Source organism: Myotis myotis, unplaced genomic scaffold (genome assembly GCF_014108235.1).
Source record: "Myotis myotis isolate mMyoMyo1 unplaced genomic scaffold, mMyoMyo1.p scaffold_m19_p_3, whole genome shotgun sequence".
Lineage (NCBI taxonomy): Eukaryota > Metazoa > Chordata > Mammalia > Chiroptera > Vespertilionidae > Myotis > Myotis myotis.
The window spans coordinates 17819926-17835011 of record NW_023416335.1 but is presented as its reverse complement, the minus strand read 5'-3'; positions in this window follow the sequence as shown (position 1 = coordinate 17835011).

Here is a 15086-nt window from a genome sequence, read left to right as displayed (position 1 = left end):
TCTAGAACATTTTTAAAGAAAGTTGGTGTATGCCACCATACCATTCTGCCAACTAAGACGTAGTAGAATTCTACTTGTATTTAAAGCTGTTGTGCTCTTAAGGCAACCAAAAAGGTCTAGGTTGCTACCATGGGGGCTTGATCTCTTTTCCCTTATACTTTTTTCTTACCGTTAGCTGACAATCACTGACCTACCTTACCCTATGCCACATCTGGAAATAGGACTTAACATTCGATGCCCCTGTGCGCACTCAGATCTTGGACCCCATATCTTGCCATTTTGCTCTCTGTGTCCCAAGGGGGTGATGTGTCAATAATGGATATGCAAGATGGATTGAGAGTGGCAGGAACAATTGGGCTGTGGTCACCCTGCTTGGTGAAAGACATTAGTGCCAATGGTCATCCCAGGGGGCAAGCCCTGGGTATTGTGTACAGGAGAAGCATTTGGAGTGTGGGTCACGGGCATGCAAGAGATGCCCATGTGCCCAGAGGGGCCAGGCCCAGGAGTAGGTGACACCCTCACCACTGCAATTGTACTATGAGGCTCTTGGCACAGTCGGTGCTCAAGCTGGACAGATCTGAGGTGCAGCTGGGGCATCTCAGTGGGGGACCTTTGCCTGAGGATGTGCCTGTTTTTGCCATTTCACACCTTCAGGGGTAATTCTATCTTCCTTAATGCCTCTATACGCCCTGCCTGCTGCTGCCAACCCTATGAGGCCTGGTCTTTCCTTCATCGGGGCACCACTTCTCCCTCTAGTCCTGCCAGCTTGCTTTAGTGTAGGAATAAAATGCATTTCCTATGCAAAGCAAAGCCAAGCCCTCTCTCTAGCTCCTGCTGCAGGCGGGGAAGCCAGTGGTCTGCAGGCTGGCTTCATCTACATGCTCCTCCCTCACCATTTCCCCTTCCTCTCAAGGGAAATCCAGGTTTGGCAGGTTGTCATTAAAATGTTGGCACTAAAATGTCTGAGAACTCAAATAGCATTGTCCTGGAATCAAAATGACAGTGTAAAGATGCCTTGTATTACTCTCAGTGCTTCAATACAGCTAGGTAGGATGGGACTCCAGAGAGGGGGAAACTAGATATGTTTTGCCTGGTCAAATGTAAATTATTAGTAGCCAATCACAAGTGAAATAGTCCCAAATTTAGAGTCATTAGTGTGGTCTTGTTACTCAGGTCAGCATTCCTAGGTCTGCTGCCGTCTGTGCCAGGCACTGTGAGGGAACAGTCCTTACCTTGGGAAAGGGTGCAATCACAGTACTTTGGGTCAGCAAGTTTGTTGTGGTAGAGAGACCCTTAACTCAGTGTGGAAACCCAGGACAGTAGGGGTTTCTGCAGGAAGAGGATACCTGAGCTGAGTCTTGAGAGTGATATGGACAAAAGTATCCCAGGATTCAACGGCCTCTTGTGTGCCAGAGAGTGCAAACAATTCAGTGTGGAGTTGCGCAGGGTGTCCTGTGTGCTGCCAGGAACCTCAGACTTGATAGACGGAGACTCCTAAAGTTTCTTTAGATCAGTCTTCTAAAAGACCTGGGCACCATCTGGGAGCTAAGCCTATATTTTTCTTTGCACGAAATATTCATGGGCATCTACACTACACCTGGTACTGTTCCCATCACTGAAAAGGAGTTTGCATTGCAAACGTGTTTCAAAGGGGAACAGAACTGAAGGAAGCTAGCTGATAATCATGTGTACCAGATAATGAGCACCTAGCCACCAAGTTCTTTCACAAAAATACAATTTGCTTTCCTTTCTGTGTGTACCCCTCTGAGTTCAAGATAGAATGTGGACAAAAGCAAATGAATGGCTTACTCATAATTACACAGATAAGCATCAGCACCAAGGCACAAATCCAGATTGTACAGATCTAAGTTCAGTGTTAGCTTCGACAAACATAGCTTTGGAGGCAGGTTGTGTTCCTTGAAGATAAAGTAACAGGTTCTATAAGTCCTGGGCTGATGCAGTCATAAAGGACAAAGCCCCAGATAATCATCAAATGATTTTTTTGCTTGCCATTATCTAGGACCATGGATTTGTTTTTGTTTTTTTTTAACTCCACAGTGGGTTGTGTCTTTTAAAGAAACTTAAATGGATCAACCATTTACAAAGTTGGTGATTAAAGTGAAGGTGAGAAGCTCAAAGCAGAATTTGCAAATCACTGACTTTGATAGATTGGGACAATGGGTGTCTTGAAGAATTGGCCCCTCTGTTCCCCCTTCTCTCCCTCCCATCAATCTTTCCATTTCAATTCAAAGTCACCCATTTCTCATCTGGCCTTTTTCCATTCTCACTAGGGCCTGTTAGGTCTCCCCAACTTTGCAATGATTGACCCCCCTAAGCTAAACCCAACCTCTGCCCTCCATTCTATCACCCTCTTCTGTCTGGGTGTCATAATATCTTTGATGACCTTGATCATATCCCTCACTCACAGGTGAATCTTCTGTTAAAACCAGGACAAACTGATGACCAGTCGTGCAGGCTTATACAACAAATGTCACTCATGAAAACAAGTTAAACTTGTTTTCCATGCCTCAGACCATCAACAGCACTGGATCCTCTCTATTTTTTTTGAAAACATGCCCATTTGATTCTTCCTGTGATAAACTGGCAAACTATATAGACAGGACGTGAGCAAAGGTCACCTTTGGGCCTTGGCATGGCTTCTGATTCTGTGTCTATGTAACAGTCTCAAAAACAAACTAGGGCATGTGCTCTGTAGATGAAGGGGAACTCCACAGCTCCAGGAGGCACAAGGATACATTTTGATGGGTCTTGTTTGCAGAAAAATAGACAAGCTATAAAAAGTTCCTGGAGTATTTTAAATCTGGATGATTAAGGACCAAGAACTTGGTGGTGGTCTTAATATTATGTTGTAAGCATGAATCTCCACTGCAAACTCAGACTTCCAGAAATGCATTGGTTTCTAACCTTTAAATTGCCCTTGACCTTTGAGCCACCCACTTTCTCCCCATCTGCAGTGCTCTTTCCTCTCAGAATAATTCACGAGTCTCAGTGACACAGATCAACCCTTCCTTCTGTATATGCTCTAACCACTTGGCTGCCTGTTCTCTGAATCCCCAAAGACTCTGCATCTATCATCCTGCCCAGTTTGCTGTGTGAGAAGCTGGTATAGGTGTCAAGGGCCCAGGCGGTCCAGGTCTCACACGGTTGTCTCTACTGATACCATCTCAGAATGCTACCTGGGAGCTAAGTTGCAGGTGCCTACTATCCTTGGGACCCGCCACCTTTATTCTTCTCAGGTTGAAGAGTTGTAGTGTGAACCACCTGCATTCTACATTAAACATTTTGTTATATTTTATCCTATATCATCCATCTAGCTTTAATTAACTTTTTTTAATCCTCACCTGAGGATATGTTTTTTTATTGATTTTTAGAGAGACCTGGATGGAAGAAACATTGATCAGTTACCTCCCGTACCTTCCCCAAGTGGGGATTGAACCCAAAACCTGGGTATATGCCCTGACTGGGAATCGAACCCGCCAACTTTTCGTGTAGGGGATGATGCGCCAACCAACTGAACTGCACCAGCCAGGGCTAGTCAGTGTATTTTTCAATGCATTTCAAAGCAGGCTTCAGATACCAGTACACGCCTTGTATTAAATTTTACGGCTAACATCTTGTTTTGCAAGTGAACTGAGAACAATGAGAAATCTGCCTTGAATATGAAGATATCCATTTTCTGATAACTTGCTGATAAATTCTGAAAAGTAGCTATGACTTCAGGGCGATTTTAGAAAGAACTCAGTTCTATGGCCATAGCACCCTGAACACATCCTATCTCATCTGATCTTGTCAGCCAAGCAGGGTTGGGCCTGGTTAGTATTTGGATGGGAGAAAGAACTCAAATATGAAATCATTTTACATTTAAAATGTGGTGATGGTGCTAAAGGGTTCTTCACTGCCCCTGGTAACTTTTCACTTTGCTAAATGATGTGTTGTGTGTCAAGGGGGAGGGGGCGTGCATCATCAACAGTGTAGGACACCTACCCTTACTACACATATTAACCATGGAATATTGCTTGCACAATTAGCCATGGAATATTTCTGCTTTGGACTTTTTCCACACCCTAAATTCAGCAAGCTAGAATTATCTTTTAAAAACCACTTTAAGCAACCTTTTTGAAAGGAAAAATGCCTACAGAAGGAAATCTGCAATTCTTTGTGGCTAGAATGCAATGTCCTCAACTTAATTATTCTGCAAAGAAGCAAATTTTTCCTTTATTATATGTTGAGAATATGGCAAAGCCAGCAATCCAGCAAATTCATTACAGGTTTGTGAGGTTAAAAACACATATATTCAGGGTGAGAAACAGGCATCCTGCTGTGTGTGATCTGGCAATTGTAAGCCCTGAATTGTGTAATTGCCTTAAATGTGCCAGGCGGGTTTCATTATTTAAAAGAATTATGTTGCCCAGCGGGCGTGGCTCAGTGATTGAGTGTTGACCTATGAACCAGGAGGTCATGGTTTGATTCCCAGTCGGGGCACAAGCCCCGGTTTCGGGCTTGATCCCCAGTGTGAGGAGTGCAGGAGGCAGCCAATCAATGATTCTCTCCCATCATTGATGTTTCTATCTCTTCCTCTCTGAAATCAATGAAATATATTAAAAAATAAAAAAGAATTCTATGTTGAGTCTTTAAATAAGATCTTAGGACTTTTTTACTTTTTTATTTAAATTCGTGTTTCTTAAAGTGAGACGTACCTATAGAATACAACAGAAGTAATTTCTTTAAAGTCTGACTTAAAAAGAGAAATGCATGCCGTTAGCACAGATGAAGAAAGAGCAGTTTTGAGTGATTTCTGTTCATAGTTACTGGTTTGTAAAAGGGGCAAAGCTCAGTATTGAGAAAAGGTTGACTGGCCAGTCAGTATGAACTGCGGCTGTTTTAGGATATCATGGGTACTTTCCCTTCTGCTCCTCATTGTGAGGTTAATTTGTATAGTGGAATAAACAAAACTAGCATTGGAATTCAAAGAATGGGATTTAAGTCCAGCTCTGCCTCTAATTAGCTGCCCCCCCCCCCCCCCCCCCGCTTTGTTCCTTAATCTCTCTGCGCTTCACTGTTCTCCTCTGTAAAGTGGAAATATAGTGACTGCTTCAGAGTGTGGTTAAAAAGAGTACATCAAAGAATGTTTTGAAAAGATTCAAAGTGATACTCAAATATAAGCTATTTTTGTTTCTAGAGTCATAGGGATTAGCCCTCCCCCTGAATAAGGGGGCTAAATGAAAAGTTGATAAGAAAGCTTGTGTATTTCCCCCTAACCATCCTAATACAGCAACCTTTATTGAACATACATTGTCACCGGTGCTGCACTCAGACATTGATTTGCTTTGCTTCGTTGGTCATAGCTGAAAACCCCTGAATATGCCATTTGTATGGAAGTCTGATATGGATAATTGCCCTTACAGTCAAATAGCCATCGTGCCAATGAACAAAAACCAAGATGTTCCCTTTCCCAAGACAGTTACGGTCTAACTGGATAGAGAGATACTAAACAAACACAATGTATATACGTGCCAACCAGGAAATAGTATGCAGTACCCACTTAATTAAACTGGGGGTGCGGGGGTGGGAGGGGGCGAGATAGGCAAGAAAGGCCTTTCTGAGCAAGAGGCATTTAAACTGAGACCAGAATGACAAGAGTTGGGGAAAGACCAGATAAAAGAGCATATGTGAGAACTTTGAGGCAAAATGGAGCTTGGATTGTTGGAAAGCAGCTCCAGTGCGGCCAGAGCTAAGTGATACAGGGGCAAGATGGGGTTGCAGGGACCCAAGGGTCAGGTGAGGTGGAGCCCAGTAGTGACAGTAAGGAGTTTTAATTATGATAATGGGATTTAAGCAGGGAAATGACATTATGTGAGTTAAGGTTTTACTTTTAAAAAATATTTTTTAAATTAATTTTAGAGAGGGAGAGAGAGATAGAAACATCAGTGATAAGACTCATTGAATGGCTGCCCCCTTCACGCCCCCTACTGGGGATCTAGCTCACAACCTGGGCATGTGCCCTTGACTGGAATCTAACCTGGGACCCTTCAGCAGCAGACCGATGCTCTATCAACTGAGCCAAACCAGCCAGGGCACAAGTTAAGTTTTTAATAGAGATGGGATGGTGGACAAGAAGGGAAGGCTATTGGATTGGTCAAATGGAGAGGAATTGGAGTGAGATGGTAACAGTGGCAGCAAATAAAATTGATGAATTCAAGATATTTTTTAGAGTCTGGCTGATGTGGCTCAGTGGTTGAGCATCGACCTATGAGCCAGGAGGTCATGGTTGGATTCCCAGTCAGGGCATATGCCCGGGTTGCAGTTGAGAGCTCAATCCCCAGTGTGGAGCATGCAAGAGGCAGCTGATCAATGATTCTCTCTCATCATTAATGCTTCTATCTCTCCTTCTCCCTTCCTCTCTGAAATCAGTAAAAATATATTTTAAAAAAAATTTTAGAGAGAACATCAATAGAACTTGTTAATAGGTTGCAGGTGGGGAGGGAGGAAACAGCAAGAATGACAGTCATATTTCTGGCGAAATGAGTGGGTAGATGGAATGAAAATATAGAACGAAAAGCTTTGGAAGCTTTCAGAAGATTCAAATTTCAGTTCAGAAATATAAAATTTACTCATAAGACATACAAAAGAAGACACTAGATAGGAATTGGAATGTGTGATTCTGAAGCTCAGCCATGAGTCTGGGCGAGAGGTCCACAGCGGGAGTTGAACACCTTATAGGCTGTGGGGAGCATGAGAGCACCCCCAGAGTCAAGGTTGGCAATGAGAAAAGGGTCAATGGCAAGTCCTGAGGGGCTACAACCTTTCAAGCGCAGGAAAAAGCAGAGGAGAAGGAGTGACAGAGAGGTCAAAGGAGGACCAGGAGGGGCGAGCTCACCACAAGCAAGAGAAGAAGGTTTTAGGGAGAGAAAGATCAAGGGTCAGATGTTCCTTAGAGATCAAATTAGAGGGATACGAAAGTGTCCACTGAATTTAGCAATGAGGGGGCTATTGGTGATCTGGACAAGAGCAGTTTTGCTGATTGGTGGGGTGAAGGCAGAGTTGAGTGTGTTGAAAATGGAATGAGAGCCTGGTGGTGTGGACCCATGAATCAGAGAGTCAGGATTCAATTCCCGGTCAGGGCACATGCCTGGTTTTCAGGCTCAATCCCAAGTGGCGGCGGGGGGGAGGGGGGGGGGCGGGGGCATGCAGGAGGCAACTGATCAATGTTTCTCCCTCATCATTGATGTTTCTCTCTCTTCCTTCCTGTCTCTGAAATCAATAAAAATATATTATTTTGAAAAAGAAAAGGGAATGAGAAAAAAAAAAGCCATTCATAAAAGACTCAAAAGTAACAAAAATAAATGAATCTAATTCTGTATAAAGTTGGCCACAAAGCCATAAAAAGGTTTTTTTCAAGTGACTTGAAACCTAGCATTTGATTGTAATTATTTTCCAGATACATCCTAAAGACAAAAAAGAACAGCCAAGAAATCTTAAGTTGTTTTTTATCTTAATACCTTTATGTGTATATTTAGGTCAAAGTAAGTAACTAATAATATTAATATTATTATTAGGAAATAATATTTTCAGTGAAAAAGAAGAGCTATATGTCTCATATTTTAAAAGTAGAAGCCTGGAATCTTCCATGTGAATTGTGAATATCAATATGAATTCATGATTTATTTTCTCTTTCTAAATAACATATTTCCTAGATGTGTCTGCTGAGCCCGGAAGCCTAAAAGTAATAAAAACTCTGAAGCAATGGCATCCCACTGTTTGGACTGTAGCCTTTAAATAGCATTTTCCCTTAGAAGGAACTAGGGCTCTTTGGGAAAATGGCTGATTCAATTTTGTCATTCTAGAAAGCAAGGAAGAAATCCAGGCTACTGAGTCATGTCAAAATGATACAGGAGCCAAATGAAACTAGATCATCAACTTACACCATACACAAAAACAAACTCAAAATGGCTAAAGGACTTAAATGTAAGACGGGAAACCATAAAAATCCTACAAGAATCCATAGGCAGCAAAATAGCAGACATATGTCATAGCAATAGCTTTACTGACACAGCTCCTAGGGCAATGGAGACTAAGGAGAAAATAAACAAATGGGACTACATCAAAATAAAAAGCTTCTGCACAGCAAAAGAAGCCATCAACAAAACAACAAGAAAGCCCACTGCATGGGAGAACATATTTGCCAATGCTATTTCAGATAAGGGTTTAATCTCCAAAATTTACAGAGAACTCATACAACTTAAGAAAAGGAAGGTAAACAATCCAATCAAAAAATGGGCAAAGGACCTAAATAGACGCTTTTTGAAAGAGGACATTCAGAAAGCCAAGAGACATATGAAAACATGCTCAAAGTCACTAATCATCGGAAAGATGCAAATCAAAACAATAACGAGATACCATCTCACACCTGTCAGAATGGCTATCATCAACAAATCAACAAACACCAAGTGCTGGCAAGGATGTGGAGAAAAAAGAACCCTCGTGCACTGCTGGTGGGAATGCAGACTGGTGCAGCCACTGTGGAAGACAGTATGGAGTTTCCTCAGAAAATTAAAAATGAAACTCCCATTTGACCTAGTAATTCCACTTCTAGGACTATATCCCAAGAAACCAGAAACACCAATCAGAAAGCATATATGCACCCCTATGTTCATAGCAGCACAATTCACCATAGCTAAGATTTTGAAACAACCTTAGTGTCCATCAGCAGATGAGTGAATTAAAAAAATGTGGTACATCTACACAATGGAATACTACATTGCTATAAAAAAGAAGGAACTTTTACCATTTGCAACAGCATGGATGGAATTGGAGAGCATTATGCTAAGCAAAATAAGCCAGTCAGAGAAAGATAAATATCACATGATCTCACTCATATGTGGGATATAATGATCAACATAAACTGATGAACAAAAATAGATCCAGAAACAAATGGCAGGTGAGGTGGGGGAGTTAGAGAGCAACCAAAGGACTTGTATGCATACATATTAGCATAACCAATGGACACAGATACTTGGCAGTGGGGGCTTGCCTGGGGTGGGAATGACTGGAGGGAGGGGGGTCAATTGGGGAAAAAGGAGACATATGTAAAACTTTAGACAATAAAAATAAAATAAAAATAAAATAAAAAATGTGAAAAATTATACAGGAGCCAAAATGAAAAGACTCCTATTGAGTTGCACATGTGTGAGGGCAGGGAATATGTGAAAAACCTCTGTACCCTCCACTAAATTTTGTTCTAAAAAATAAAATGTATGCCTGCCTGGTGTGGCTCAGTGATTGAGCATCAACCTATGAACCAGGAGGTCACAGTTTGATTCCTAGTCAGAGCACATGCAGGCTTGATCCCAAATAGGGGGTGTGCTGGAGACATTCAATTAATGATTCTCTCTCTCATCACTGATGTTTCTATCTCTCTCTCCCTTTCCCTTCCTTTCTCTGAAATCAATAAAAACATACTTAAAAAAATAAAGTTTATTAAAAAATATATTTTTTAGACTCCCTCTTGGAAAAAGATAGGACAATTTGAATATAAAAAGAATAATGACAAGGAAATAAAAGTCATCAAAACTATAAAATTCTTTTTTTTCCATCATAAAATGTATTTTTTATTGTTGACTAGAGGCTCGGTTGCACAAATTCATGCATGGGTGAGGTCTGGCCCACCCACCCCATCAGGCTGGGCCAGCGGGGGGGAGGGGCCGCAGGTGATTGGCTGGCCCCACCCCTGATCGGGGTGTTGGGGGCCAATCGGGGGCCAGGCTGGCTGGGGTGGGAGGCAACCAGGGCCCGGATCAGGCAGGTTGGCTGCCCCAGTGCACATCATAGTCACTGGTCATTCTGGTCATTCCACTGTTCTGGTCGCTGGGCTTTTATATATATACTAGAGGCCCGGTGCACAAAAATTTGTGCCCTTGGGGGGGGCCCTCAGCCTGGCCTGTGCCCTCTCGCAGTCTGGGACCCCTCGGGGGGTGACTACCTGCTGGCTTAGGCCTGCTCCCCAGGGGATTGGGCCTAAGCTGGCAATCAGACATCCCTCTGGCAGTCCAAGAGCCCTCGGGAGATGTCCATTTGCCAGCGGGGAGCAGGCCTAAACTGCAGTCTGGCATTCTTAGTGCTGCTGAGGAGGCGGGAGAGGCTCCCACCACCACCACCGCTGTGCTGGCAGCCGTCAGCCTGGCTTATGCCTGAGCAGAGCTCCTCCTGTGGGAGCGCACTGACCACCAGGGGGCAGCTCCTGCATTGAGCATCTGCCCCCTGGTGGTCAGTGTGCATCATAGTGACCAGTCATTCCCAGTCTTTCTGCTGTTAAGGTCAGTTTGCATATTACCCTTTTACTATATAGGATAGAGGCCTGGTGCATGGGTGGGGGCCGGCTGGTTTTCCCTGAGGGGTGTCCTGGATCAGGGTGGGGGTTCTGCTGGGGTGTCTGGCCAGCCTGTGTGAGGGGGTGATGGCTGTTTGTAGGCTGGTCACACCCCCTTCAGTGTGGGGGTCCCCACTGGGGTGCCTGGCCAGCCTGGGTGAGGGGCTGATGGCTGTTTGAAGGCTGGCCACATCCCCTTTTGGTGGGGGGTCCCCACTGGGGTGCCTGGCCAGTCTGGGTGAGGGGCTGAGGACCATTTTCAGGCTGGCCAAGCCCCCCGGTGATGGAAGCTCCCAGCCTCTCCTTTTTTTCTTTTATTTTTTTTATTCTGGGATTTATTTACCTTCTATAATTGAAACTTTATAGCCTTGAGTGGAGCTCAGAGCCAGCCGCGGCAGGCGGGAAGCTTGGCTTCCTCCATCACTGGAGCAACCAAGCCTCCTGCTCGCTCCAGCTCCGTGACTGCTGACCGCCATCTTGGTTGGGTTAATTTGCATATAGTTGCTCTGATTGGCTGGTGGGAATGGCTTAAGGCAAAGCAAAGGTACGGTTAATTTGCATGTTTGTCTTTTATTAGTGTAGATAGACTAGAGGCCAGGTGGAGTCCAGCTGGCCCACCCCAATCAGGGCCAATAGGGCTGGGCCAGCAGGGGGGGAGGGGATGCAAGAGGTTGGCCGGCCAACTCCACCCCCTGGTTGAACTCCTGGTTGAGGGGACAATTTGCATATTAGGCTTTTATTATATAGGATAGTATTACAGATATCTCCCATTTTCCCCCTACTGCCCCCTCCTCCCAGCCTCTACCCACCCTCTAGGTCCTCACTACCCTCTTGCTCATGTCCATGGGCTGTGTGTATAACTATATAAGTTCTTTGGATTATCTCCTCTCATCCCCCCAACCCCACATCAAGGTATGTCAGTCCGTTCCATGCCTCCATGCTTCTGGTCTTATTTGGTTGGTCAATTCATTTTGTTCATTAGACTCCACAAATAAGTGAGATCATGTGATATTTGTCTTTCTCAGAAACTATAAGTACTTTTTGAGATCTAAGAACAACAAGAAATAGGTATTCATTGAAGGCTGCTAGGGCACTAAATTCATTATTTTAAAACTTGGTGAGGGGAAGGATCAAGCACTTATCCTGTTTTTCCTGTAAAAACTGTATTTCAGGGTGATCAAATAACTAGTTGTTGAGGGAAGGTTCTATTTAAAGCAGAGTTCCAGGTAAAACATGCATAGGAAAATAACAGAATTACAAAATTGCCATTTCGTAACCCTTAATGAACTACAAGAATTAAGCAATGATCACCTATAGCTGCGAAGTCACCAGGGGGAAAATTGATGGGTAAGTTTATATCAGATAACCCTCTTATCATCAATAAAAGTGGGACATTCCGTGCCTCCTGTGTTACAGTCAGAAGTACCCAGCCCCACCCCTATGCAAGATGGGTCCTGAATTTAATGCTGCCTCCGGATCTAAACAGCTATTTACAGGAAATGGGGCACATAGAGGAACAAATTCAGTGACATCACGAAGAAGCATTCTGCCAAGTCCAGAGTTTCAGTCCTTTTGCAGCACAAATGACCTTGTTTCTTCAATGGCATTAAAGAAAAAGGGGCAGAGGGCTCTTATAAAGTTTTAAAAGCTTACAAGATATAACCAGGTGCAAAATTTCCATAATAAAAAACAACTTAGTGAATGAACAACTGAGGACAACATATGTGGGTTTACTGTTTTGTTTTTCATTTGAAGACACTTTGGTGAGCAGAGCAATAGGGTGGTTCCTGAGAAGGAATATGGCAACAGAAGGAACATTTTAATGACGGAACACAGTGAGCATTTTGAGGCACTAATGGGAATAATTGAGTAGAGAGCATAAAAGGGGAATGCCATTGGAATGAGGTCCTCAAGGCAAAACACGGGAGCAGGATCCACACTCCCTGTGGAAGGAACAGTTTTGGGGGAAGATGTACTTAACTCATATACTACCTTAATAAAAAAAAAAAAAAAAACTTGTGGTAAATTAAGCTCATGGCACAGACATGAAAAGGAAACTAGGTGAGCTTAGAATTTTAGGGAGAGAAAGGCATATTGGCAATGCAGGGAACTAAATACCACAGAGAAAGCCAACTCATTACAGTCAAATTTTAAACTTGCTATGACTTAAAAAAAAATTTAAATATATATTGTTGATAGTATTACAGATATCTCCCATTTCCCCCCCTTTCCACTCTCTCGCCAGCCCCTCCCTCCTCCCCCAGGTCTTCATTATCCTATTGTCCCTGTCCATGGGCTATGCATATCTATATCTATCTATCTATCTATCTATCTATCTATCAGACGATCGGGCACGTTCAGGGTGGTATGGCTGTAGACCTATCTATCTATCTATCTATCTATCTATCTATCTATCTATATCTATATCTATATCTATATCTATATCTATATCTATCTATATAAAATAGAGAAATATGCTAATTAACCAGAATGCTGTAACCGAACAGGAAGAGGTTGCGCACAGCATCGGGGCGGGGCAGCAGGGGCCTCCACATGCCTGCGCCAGGGGAGGTCCTGATCAGCAGGCTGCAGGGCCTGGGGAGCGAGGCAGGGCCAGACCAGCAGGCTCCAGGGTCCAGGGAGCAAGGCAGGGCCGGACCAGCAGGCCGCGGGGTGCGGGGAGTGAAGCAGGGCTGGACCGGCAGTGGCTGTAGGGGCTGCTGTGCTGTGGGCCAAGGTCAGGGCTCATGCAGGAGGCAACCAATCAATGTGTCCCTCTCACGTTGATGTTTCTCTTTGTCTTTCCCTCTCTCTTCCATGCTCTCTAAAAATCAATGGGAAAATATCCCTAGGCGACTGGAGGGTGGGCGGTGCTGCGCAATTTCCAATTGTGCGCTGGGCTCCTAGTATATATATAAAAGCCTAAGTGACTGGCCAACTGTTCGACTGTCCAACCGGTAGCTATGACGCTCACTGACCACCAGGGAGCAGATGATCAACACAGGAGTGAAACCACAGGCATGGAAACATGAAACAGACTGATAAATCTCAGAGGGAAGTGGAGAGAGGGGAGGGCGGGAAGAGATTAACAAAAGATCTTATATGCATACTAGAGGCCTGGTGCATGAATTCGTGCACTGGTGGGGTCCCTCAGCCTGGCCTGCTCCCTCTTGAAATCTGGGACCTCTTGGGGGATGTTGGAGAACCAGTTTCAGCCCTATCCCTGCAGGCCAGGCCAAGGGACCCCACCAGTGCATGAATCCGTGCACCAGGCCTCTAGTAAGTATATAAGTTCTTTGGTTTATCTCTTCTCATACCCCCAATACCACATCGGGGTATGTCAGTCTGTTCCATGCCTCCCTGCTTTGGGTCTTATTTTGTTGGTCAATTAATTTTGTTTATTAGACTCCACAAATAAGTGAGATCATGTGATATTTGTCTTTCTCAGTTGCTATGACATTTTTTATTTTGACTGATATTGTATGTTTGTGAGATTCTTTTGTTGATAACTCTCTTTACACCATTTCAAATGATTTGGAGTCATTAAGGACCATGGGTGGTATTCTACACATCTTATAAACATGTGAACCTTCAAAATAAATTAGTGTGCTCTTTAGCTGAAACCAGTCTTCATGATCAATGTTTAAAATGTTGCTGTTTCATATGCAAACGAATGTAGTGGTTGCCTCATTCACCACAGGAATTTAAGGGCTGTAAATATTGTACTATCATTTTTCCATTTGGCCTGTAATCAGAAAAGTAGCTCTGCTGCAAGCAGTAATTATCTTACAGTGTGTTTCAAAATCCTGTTATTAACCACATTTAGACCATCTGAACCTTGAAAGACTAGTTGGCATGCTGTCATGCTGTAATCACATCAGTTGTTATTCTTATTAGGATAAAGGAGAGCAAGCACTTCTCTTTTTTAAAGTTTCTTTTTTTCTGGTGTTAACACTCACCCAAGGATTTTTTTCCATAGATTTTTAGACAGAGTGGAAGGGAGGGGAAGAGAACTCACACACACACACACACACACACACACACACACACACATACACACAGAAATATTGATGTGAGAGGGACACATCCATTGGTAGCCTCCCGCACCTGCCCCAACCTGGGCCAGGGATTGGTTCATGCTCTTGACCAGAATCAACCCCGGGACCCTTCTGTCCGCAGGCTGATGCTCTAACCACTGAACCAAACCAGCTAGGGCAAAGCACTTCTTTTTTTACTTCCTCTCACTTTTGCTTTTCCTTACGAAGAGGTTTTCAGCCTAAATCATTAATCATATGGTCTTTGGGAAACGAAGAGGCATGGCTAAATGTTTAGCCACAAAATCTCTGGAATTTATTGCATTCTTCCATTTCTCTGTAAAGGAAATACTTTACAATTTAATCTCATTATACATAATCACACTCAGACATCATTTTACTGAAGTACATATACTCACTCGCCTATATGCTTTGTAAAGAGGTGTGGCCATTCTTTTCTTTCCATTCCTTTTGTTTGGCTCGGCCCTTCCATCTCCCTCCTCCTCTTCTCCTCTGCATCGGTACCCAAGGTCATCTACACTGAGAACCTGGGATAGTCCCCCATATTTTCTCCCAACTTAAGTGCTCTTAGGCCTACACATATGTATGTATCTACATATGCAGTCATTCATTGTTTCAAAGCATTGTCTTATAAACAGGGGACC